Source organism: Lampris incognitus, chromosome 21 (genome assembly GCF_029633865.1).
Source record: "Lampris incognitus isolate fLamInc1 chromosome 21, fLamInc1.hap2, whole genome shotgun sequence".
In the NCBI taxonomy this organism is placed as follows: Eukaryota; Metazoa; Chordata; class Actinopteri; order Lampriformes; family Lampridae; genus Lampris; species Lampris incognitus.
In genome coordinates, this window is record NC_079231.1 from 16,587,987 (window position 1) to 16,598,932 (window position 10,946).

Genomic DNA, 10,946 nt, shown 5'->3' on the forward strand with positions numbered 1-10,946 from the left:
ACATGGGCGTCGTCTTGTCTCTGGTATCTAGTGTATGTACGAGCAGAGGTGGAGGAAGGGCGGTGCTGAGGAAGCGGTCAGCTCATGGTACCATAAGCCCCGTGTGGTCCTGAGGGAGCAGCTCTCGAGGTGTGGCAAGGACAGACGGGGCGGGGGGGTCGGGGGGGGGTCGGGTAACGTGTTCTCAGAGTCCTCATATCATGGAGGGCTTGACAAGCCAATCCTCTGGGGCAGAGGGGGCTGGAAAATAAGTCTACACTGTAGTTCTTATCGATTTATCTTTACAGAGAATGACCACCATCATGACGCCGTCTAGACTGAAACGCCTTTATGTCTTGAATAACTGAATCCTGTGGTCAATGTAAGCAACCCCCCCCCCCCCGAACCGCTGACTGCCTTCTTCGCAGGCTTTTCATCACGTCTAATAAAGCAGCCGGTCTCACGGACCAGAGGCAACGCAACAAATCATCTTAATGTGATTCTAATGCTGAGGCGGGGTCAAATTTATGGCCGTTTGGATACTGAACTTGTGTGCGGGCTCGTGGTGGCTGCAGCCGATATGTGCTGAGTCACATCCCCGGACCGCTCTGCAGACTCGGACCGGCTCTCCGGAGCCCCCAGATCTGACGGACACTATTCTGCCGCGCCGGGCAGGAGGACACGCCATCCAAGGTCACACGCGAATCGCTAAGCGCTCCTCTCTGGCCTCGCATTTCAGCTGATTATCCCTCCCGTCGTAATCTCCAAACCTCCCCCGGGCACCAACCATCCATATTTCTGGGGCTTAACACCCCCCCCCCCAAAAAACCCAGGTAATAATAACGTGTCTCTCAGATAAAATCTGTTTGTGTCCACAAAACAGGTCTGTGGCCAGACAACAACAAATGTGCGCACAACTGCACCCCGGCCTGATGCACAAACCCGTGAGGGTATCTCTGCTCTACATGGATTGGACGCTGTAGCGCTCCGTCAGGATGAAGTAAGAGTTACATATTCCTGTATAACCGAGTACAGAGTGTCCTAAATCTGGTCTGCCATAGTCTGTCCTGACAGCACCGCTCTGCCTCTCATACGAGGGCAGATGGGGCGATCGCTGGGACGTCTTCTGTGTTGCTCTTTTCACATAGAGCTTGCAGAGATGCAGGGAAGATGTGTTGCAAACACACACACACACACACACACACACACACACACACACACACACACACACACACACACAGTGTGATGAAATTTCATTTGAAAACGTCTGAAGAAAGAGGAATTATTCATCGCGGGCAGGAATGAAAGGATGCAGGGCAAAAAAAACAAAAACAAAAAACACGACCCCGTGTTGCTTTTGCAGGACAAGTGGAGGTATTTTGGGCGGGAGACCGTCATCGCTGTGGAAGGGTCCTCGCTTGCTACAGCCGTGTTTTGCCCCTGGTACACACCTGACATGCCATGATCGTGCAGCACAGGACCGGCTGCGTTGGGGTTTGTGTGCGAGCAGACAGACACGACCGAGTCATTTAAGAGTTTAAAGACCCTTACACCATGCTGGGGTGTCCAGTCTGGTTTTACACCACGCTGGGGTGTCCAGTCTGGTTTTATGTGTCAGTACATACAGGTACGAGTATGCAGCATTAACATCATGATGAACCCGGAGTGAGAAAGGTTGGAGGGGGACCCCCCCGGGACCCCCCCCCCAAAAAAAAGGAACAAATGAAATGGATGTGAAGCACACTGGACTCACAGCCTTTTCCTACTGACAAGATTGATTTTTTTCACCTGACCAGCTACCTTACGGTGACATTGCTTTACGACTACTAATTGCCATGACAACAAGCCAGACTGTCTCTTGCCAGTCTGGCAGATGGACAGGTGTCCATCTGCCAGACTGGCAGACCGCTGCCGTACTGCACTCTAGCTGTCACGTCACGGTGACCGAGTGATTGAGCCCATCTTTTGTACTACTTCTCTGACAACCTGACAAACATCACCTGACAGCATCCGAACAGGAGCGTTGCCAGGCAACAACGAGACAACAGGAAACAGGGAGCAGAAAGTCCACAGAGACCTGAGATGTGGTTTTACAAAGGAAATAGAGCGCCGCCGCAGTACAGATGGAGGTGAAAGGCTGGTATCAGGTAATCGTGTGTGTGTGTGTGTGCGTGCGTGTGTATGTGTGTGTGTGTGTGTGTGTGTGTGTGTGTGTGTGCGCCCAGTATGTTCACACATGCACGTGTGTGAATTTAAGGGGATGTACTTTCGTAACCCCCGTGGGGAAATTCATCCCCCTGCATTTAACCCGTCCCGACACACACCGCAGCGAGGAGTGGCGGGCAGCTGCCGTGCACCGCCCGGGGGACAAACGCCGGTTGTTCTCGCCACGCCTCGGTCAGGGGCACAGACAGGAGCGTTAACCCTCCTAAAATGCATGCTCAACACACGCCGTCTGTCACTAATTCACTCCCTGTGTATTATTTTGCTTTTACTTATCTCAGAAAGACCCTCTCATGTATTACTACTCTAACACCCACCCACCGGACGGGGGGGCTGCAGGGTCCTGAAATGGCCTTTTGCTGAAATTTGTTCACAATCAGTTTCCCAGCTGTAACCTGAGACGCCCCCCGGCACGGAGGGAACCAGAGAGGAGAGCCAGAGGAGTGATGGGCGATGGGATCGGGTGACGTTATAACCCCAATCTGAGATGCAGCAGGGGCGACTCGGTTAAAGTTGCAACCCGGGAGATTTACCCAAGTGTGATTTTTGATCCATATGATCGCTGGGGGGTTTAAAGGTGCTGTGGTTGAATCCTGACCACAGCGAATCAAAGCACACGAGATGAAAAAGAAAGGTGCAGGGTATCCAGCCCGTTTACCAACATTTGGCCAATTACCCCACTCTTCCGAGCCGTCCCGGTCGCTGCTCCACCCCCTCTGCCGATCCGGGGAGGGCTGCAGACTACCACATGCCTCCTCCCATACATGTGGGTTCGCCAGCCGCTTCTTTTCACCTGACAGTGAGGAGTTTCGCCAGGGGGACGTAGCGTGTGGGAGGGTCATGCTATTCCCCCCAGTTCCCCCTCCGCCCCGAACAGGCGCCCCGACCGACCAGAGGAGGCGCTAGTGCAGCGACCAGGACACATACCCACAGCCGGCTTCCCACCCGCAGATACGGCTAACTGTGTCCATAGGGACGCCTGACCAAGCCAGATGTAACACGGGGATTCGAACCAGCGATCCTCGTGTTGGCAGGCAATGGAATAGACCGCAACGCCACTTTTTTCTTTAATTCAGCCCTAGGTCAGAGGTCAGGATGATGGGTTAGCATTGTAGCGTGGCATAAAAGTGTTTAATTTGGGTCACGGCCGAAGACGATTCGTAAAGAGAGTCCACACAAGCATTGAGAACTTCCTGCTTGTAGTGTGGCCCAGCTACACATTGTGCATCATCATCATCAGCATGAAACTAGGGACGAAGATCCCGGCAAAGAAACGAATTCGACAAAAACGGAGGCTATACGTCACCTGGACTGAAAATCTTGCATCTCATCATTCTGGGCCGGGCTCAGAGCCGTCGGGGTCATTTCAGGAGCTCTTCTCACCGTCCTCCATTAATCAGCCGGAGCCGGGCGTGAGAACACCGCCTCCCACTGGTGCCGGTGACTCAATGCTGCTCCACCCGCAGCACTGCTTACAGTCGTACATCACTTTCACCGTGGCACCCCTGAGAGCCATGTGGTGTGTATGTGTGTGTGTGTGTGTGTGTGTGTGTGTGTGTGTGTGTGTGTGTGCTCTTCTCGCTGTCAAAAGAAAACTAATTACAGTGTACTGCTGCCACCGCAGCCCTGGTGGTGTCAGAGAACATTACATAACACACGGGTGTGTGAGTGCACGTGCATCCTTAGGTGCATGTGTGCGCACATGTGCATACTGGATATGAGCAGGTGGCCATACTACTGGTCTCTGTTGCCTTGGAGACCGGTGTCGTGTCCAGACTATTTTCATAAGGGGTGGGGGTGGGGGGGGGCAGTGAAACAGAATTAGATGAGCGATGAAGTGAGACGAATGCAGGCTGGGGTATCTATGAACGCAGAGATTTGCCTGGGTAACGTGATAACTACTGCCGCTGGTTTTTCTGTTTCATGCTTTCAGCCCTACAGTCCTGCAATAATTTCATTTTTCGATATTCTAAATCATCTTATTAACAATCAAAATGACATTGCATAAGAGGAGTGGTCACACGTTTTCTGCTGCTGGAGTCCACGTCTCCTTTTGTATGTAACCGAGTCGCTCAGCGTCACTTCCTGTTGGTTGACCTTGAATGGGTTATTCGCCATGCACAGACAGAGAAAGAAGAGACAGCCATGTTATTTTTGTCATCGTACAGTTGTTCAGTTACAATGAAATGTGTTCTCTGCATTTAACCCCTCCTATTGTATAGGAGCAGTGGGCAGCTGCAGAGCCCGGGGACCAACTCCACTTCTTCTTTCCAGTGCCTTGCTCAGGGGCACAGACAGGAGTATTAACCCTATCATGCATGTCTTTCTGATGGTTGGAGGAAACCGGAGCACCCGGAGGAAACCCACGCACACACAGGGAGAACATGCAAACGCCACACAGAAAGGACCTGGGACGGCCTGGGATTCGAACCCAGGACCTTCTTGCTGTGGGGCAACCGTGCTAACCGCTGGGCCACCGTGCCGCCCCGATATGTACAAGGAATGTCACCGTGGCAGTCGATGAAGCGGTAATGATCGTGTACACCATTGTCCTCAATATTCGATTTCGAAACTAATGTTATCCAACTACACCCCCCCCCACCTTTTCTCCCCAATTGTATCCAGCCTATTACCCCACTCTTCCGAGCCGACCTGGTCACTGCTCCACCCACTCTGCCGCTCCGGGGAGGGCTGCAGACTACCACATGCCTCCTCCGATACGTGGGGTCACCAGCTATTGCTTTTCACCTGACAGTGAGGAGTTTCACCAGGGGGACGTAGCACGTGGGAGGATCATGCTATTCCCCCCAGTCCCCCCCCCCCCCCAAACAAGCACCTTCACCAACCAGAGGAGGTGCTAGTGCAGTGACCCAGGGCACATACCCACATCGCGCTTCCCACCCGCAGACACGGCCAGTTGTGTCTGTAGGGACGCCCGACCAAGCCGGAGGTAACATGGGGATTTGAACCGGCGATCCCTGTGTTGGTAGGCAACGGAATAGACCGCCACGCCACCCGAACGCCCTGATCCCACTACATTTCTGATGCCAGGAGCCTCCTAACCCAGTTGTGTTCTCCCAGATGGTTGATGACGTTCATCTGCTGTGTGAGGTATCCGACACGTCACGTGATGTGACTGTAATTTAACTCCCTGGCAGAACACAAAACCAGCAGGGCTGTGGAGTCCCTGAGGACCTGATTGAGAACCACTGCCCAGAGTGACCACAACTATCCCACCCAGACGATCCTAACTATCCGTCAACTGGGCTGAATCCCAAATGTGAAGAGCGCCAAACAAATGAGGAAACCGGGGCACTGGTGTCGCTATAAACTACCACAAACCACAAGACCTGATCAAATCCAGTATGGAACCCCCCCCCCCAAATGGAGCACTTTCAAAGGGAAAATGGAAAAATAAGGGATTGAATTCTTTTATATGGAGCTATCTATCCCGACTATAACCCTATGTAATAATCCTTCACACCTGCGCCATAAAATTCAACCACACTGTTAAAAAAAAACCAAAATCAAAACACCCTCGAGATTTATATAAACACACTTTACTGGTAACACAACGCTCCAGAGCATAAAAACCACACAAGGGTCACGATAAAAGACATTATCGTGGCAATACATAAAATTATTTTACACATTTCTCTGAATAAAACACAGATGACGACAAAAGTGCTGAAGTGCTTGAGGACACTTAAAATAAATATTCTCTAAATCCTCACAGTTTGAAAACACACACACACACACACACAAACAAACAAACAAACACAATCTGAGAGGCTCAGCGTGAGCTGATGTAAAGGCGTGAAAATCATCACACCCTCAAAATCGTAACCCAAACGTTACCTGCAGCAGCGGCGGGTGAGACAGTGACGGCACAGAGGCTGTTACGGCCCTCGTGCCGTGTGCTGTATATGTGTGTAATACCCCTCCGCAGCAGGAGGGGGGCGTTACCATCTATCCAGCCATTATCCAAACCGCTTATCCTGCTCTCGGGGTCGCGGGGATGCTGGAGCCTATCCCAGCAGTCATTAGGCGGCAGGCGGGGGGGAGACACCCTGGACAGGCCGCCAGGCCATCGCAGGGCCTAATATCACAGGGCATACAGAGTAGCCTTGGAGTAAAGACCAAGTCCAGACCTAGTCTTCAGGGGGGCAAGTCTGAGTTAAGTCTAAGATTTTAACATTTCTGCAAAGTATTTTACAACAAAATGGAAATTTGTCACAAGTGCGGGGAAATTACACACATATACAACACACGGCACGAGGGCCGTAGCAGAGGCTCAGAAGAAGTGGTCAAAATCAGAAAATACACTTGTCAGGTGATAACAACATGTAGTGGGTTAAGTCAACACAAGGCACACAGGATTGTATTACACGCCGCCGAGTTCGTTAAAGGATTTTTTTTTTTTTTTTTACAACCTCCATCTTATTCTCGTAGCTCTTGCCATCATGCATTCTGGGGATGATATCACCCCCCCCCCCAATTGTACCCGTCCAATTACCCCACTCTTCCGAGCTGTCCCGGTCGCTCCTCCACCCCTTCTGCCGATCCGGGGAGGGCTGCAGACTACCACATGCCTCCTCCGATACGTGTTGAGTCGCCAGCTGCTTCTTTTCACCTGACAGTGAGGAGTTTCACCAGGGGGTGGGAGGATCACGCTATTCCCCCTCAGTTCCCCCTCCCCCCCGAACAGGCGCCCCGACCGACCAGAGGAGGCGCTAGTGCAGCGACCAGGACATATACCCACACCCAGCTTCCCACCCGCAGACAGGCCAACTGTGCCTGTAGGGGCGCCGAACAAGCCGGAGGTAACACGGGGATTCGAACCGGCGATTCCCGTGTTGGTAGGCAATGGAATAGACCGCCACGCCACCCGGACACCAGTGATACCATTTTACTCACCGTTTTCATTGTGGAGATTTTGAACATACACTAGACACAGCTTTACAATGGTGTCTAAAGTCCCTTTCACGCATGCACTGCAAGCCTGAACGTACCTACTATACATTACCCAGAGGCATGGCCGGATTAACTCACCAGGAGGCCCTGGGGCACGCACATCCATTGCCCCCCCTCCCCACCCGCCGCCCCGTCAGATAAGCTATGCAAACAATACTAAACATTGTTAAATGTAAAACTAATACAAATACCCAACATGGTAGTCGAATACCCCTGACCTTTAGGGGCCCCTTGTGGTCCGGGGCCCCGGGGCACTCGCCCGGCATGTGCCCGGTCTGTAACCCAGCCTTGCCCAGAGGAGCTGTGCGTGAGAACACAGACCTCTGAATCAGTTGGACCAGACTTCACCCTGCCAGCTCCCTAGCACATACTCTTGTGTAATGTCCGACTCAGCTCATGAGGGAACAGAGTAAGGTAGGTCGTCGTGCGAGAGATTTCCCAGCGAGTGAGTGTGCTGCGTTGTGTTGAGTGGGTGTGCCGGTGACGTTTCTATCACACCACTGGCGCGAAACTGGAAGAACACAAAACATCCAGGGGTGAAGACGAAGGGTCATGTACACGAAGACGCTACCCAACATGTCTAACTGGACAGACAAGGAGATTCGGGACGGTCTGTTGGTCAGGGCTGATGCCGAAACTGCCGGATAGATTCAGGGAACGGCAAGAGACTAGACTGTCAGTGATGTCCAGACACATGATGCTGAGTGACTCAGTGTGGCAGGAAGTCTACTCCTGTCTTACTTTACTTTACTCCCTTGTACCAAAAGCCTCAAAGTTCTCAGGCTGAGATGAGAACTTGTTGGGCTTGGTACACAAGGGAAATGTGGTGAAATGTTGTTTGTGTTACAGGTTTGTGTCAGCGTATTAGTGTTCGTGCTTCGTCAACACTCAACTTCAGGCCGTAATAATTCTGAAACGCGAAAATCGGTCTGACCCAGTCTTCACTGCAACACAACTACCTGTTTTTGGTGTGTTACAGTTGTTCTCTATCTGAAATGTTCGGTTTACACTAACATTTACTATCAAAACTGTGTCCTTACCGACACACGATGTCATCACCACAGCAACGCTTTGTTTTAATCATGATTTTTTTTTTTGCAAAAAATATGTTAACAATTAGAGATTATTTACACGTCAGACTTGCAACATACGTCACAAAAAGCAACACATTCTATCTTTCATGTGCATGAAGACAGCTGACATGCCAGGTTACCGTCGAAATGTTCCATGGCGTAGAGAAAACCATGAAATTCCCTATGTATTATGTTTTTATATCAGTATTTACAATGAGGTACACGGCTTGATGAAAATTAATTTACATGTCTTTGAACTGTATAGAAATTGAAGAAGGAGAAATGATAAAAATTAACGCTATTTTACCGACATTTTGTAAGAACAAGGATTGAAAACAAAAAAAATAAACATGTTCCAGATTAAAATCTTCACAAGTATATGCAGTTTTGTGTATCTGTTTATATGTATTACAGTCTGATGGTTCAAATTTAAATTCATAGAGGTTGATTTTTTTATATATATTATTTTTAATTTGGGAGTCAAAAGTGATCATAGTTGCAGAAACACCCACACACATACGTATATTGTACAATGAGACATGTAAAAGCTGCTGTGTTTCTCAATTCTGGTCCTGGAAACCCCCCCGCCCTGCATATTCTAGAAGTTTCCCACACACCGGATTCAAATGAAATGGGGTCCCCAGGACCAGGACTGAGAAACACCAAGTTAGGACACCATTCAATAGAAAAGGGTCAACAACAGCAAATAGTAGTGTCCACTGAAGGAACTTTATTTAAAAATCAGACAGTTTTTCTTCCCTTTGACTCCCCCTTTTTTTCTCTCCAGTTGTACCTGGCCAATCACCCCGGTCTCTGAGCGGTCCTCGTTGCTGCTGCACCTCCTCTGCTGATCCGGGGAGGGCTGAAGATAACCACATGCCTCCTCCGATACACGTGGAGTCGCCAGCCGCTTCTTTTCACCTGACAGTGAGGAGTTTTGCCAGGGGGACGTAGCGCGTGGGAGGATCACGCTATTCCCCCCAGTTCCCCCTCCCCCTTGAACAGGCACCCCGACCGACCAGAGGAAGCGCTAGTGCAGCGATAAGGACACATACTTACATCCGGCTTCCCACCCGCAGACACAGCCAATTGTGTCTGTAGGGACGCCCGACCAAGCCGGAGGTAACATGGGGATTTGAACCGGCGATCCCCGTGTTGGTAGGCAACGGAAGAGACCGCTACGCTACCTACGCATCACTGCCTCTCGTATCTGTTGTGTGCTACCTGTCTGAGATGCACAAAAGACCTCTGTGTCAGGCTCTTTGTCCATCCATCCATTATCTGAACCGCTTATTCTGCTCTCAGGGTCGCGGGGATGCTGGAGCCTATTCCAGCAGTCATTGGGCGGCAGGCGGGGAGACACCCTGGACAGGCCGCCAGGCCATCACAGGGCCGACACACACATTCGTACCTAGGGGCAATTTAGTACGGCCAATTCACCTGACCTACATGACTTTGGATGGTGGAAGGAAACTGGAGCCCCCGGAGGCAACCCACGCAGACACGGGGAGAACATGCAAACTCCACACAGAGGACGACCCAGGACAACCCCCAAGGTTGGACTACTCCTGGGCTCAAACCCAGGACCTTCTTGCTGTGAGGCGACCACGCTAACCACTGCGCCACCGTGCCACCTCAGACTCTTTGTTTATCTTGCAAACATTTTGCAGTGTGCAATAAGCAATGTCAGGCATTATAGAAATGTCCACATCACTGCGCTTGACAAGGCACCTCCAATGGCCCTTCAAACATCCAAATGCATTTTTGACCACATTTGAACAGAGCTGAAACAGGAGTTGAAGGTGTTTTGTTCAGGAGTCAGGCGATGGTGATGGGTGAACCCTTTCATTCGCCACTTCTTCAGAGGGTAAGCTGTGTCTCCAGTGAGATGGATGGGGTACCTCCACACAGTCTACAGTCATGGATTTCTGTGCAGAAAAACATAGCAATTCACAAGACGTGTTTTTGCAGGTCAGTGAAAGTGCCTAGCTGGGGCTGCAGCCTAGGAAATGGAATACAGTCATTGTTGATATGTACCTCACGGGAAATCAAGTAACCATCTTGTTCTCTGGCCAGCTGGAAGATAGGAGAGTTGCCAAGCGTTCTAGTGTCATGTTTTCGACCAGGCCACCCCACGTATATACCTGTGAAGCTGAACAAAAGAAGCCACCATGAGCAAAACATACCACATTCCAGAAGTTAATACTTAGCTACAATTATAACAGAGCTAATATTTAATATGTATTATATAAATATTAATGATTCTTACCAGAAATTGTGGTCGACAATCCCTTGCAGTACAATGGAATACCATCCTTTCCGATTGTAATAAGAAGCTGGATCATCCCTCGGAGCAATAACGGGAATGTGGCTTCCGTCGATGGCATCTGCACACCTAGGATAGGGTCTTCTGTAATTGTTCCCCTTTCCGCAGGCAAATGAAACGCTTGAATAGGTTGTCCTTTAGAGCAGATGTAACTTCGCACACTAGCCCTCATACAGTGGACACTCCTACATCAGAGACAGCTTATTGCCCTATACTCGCTCGGTGTGCCATACCACCAAAGAACAACGGCCAGACTCCAAAACGGTTCAAGTGGTTTTCATCATCGTGTAATCTTTCGTGTTAGTGCGCTGCCAGACGCAACACGTACTCAAAATGTACACTGGGACATGCGAAAATGACGTTTCCGCTGC

At 50.5% G+C, this 10,946-nt stretch overlaps 1 protein-coding gene across 1 annotated transcript in view; it reads right to left on the reverse strand.

The window, feature by feature from the left end:
- cldn10d (claudin 10d) overlaps positions 1-10,946 on the reverse strand; it is an 88,033-nt gene that overhangs the window by 2,303 nt on the left and 74,784 nt on the right. The window lies entirely within an intron of this gene.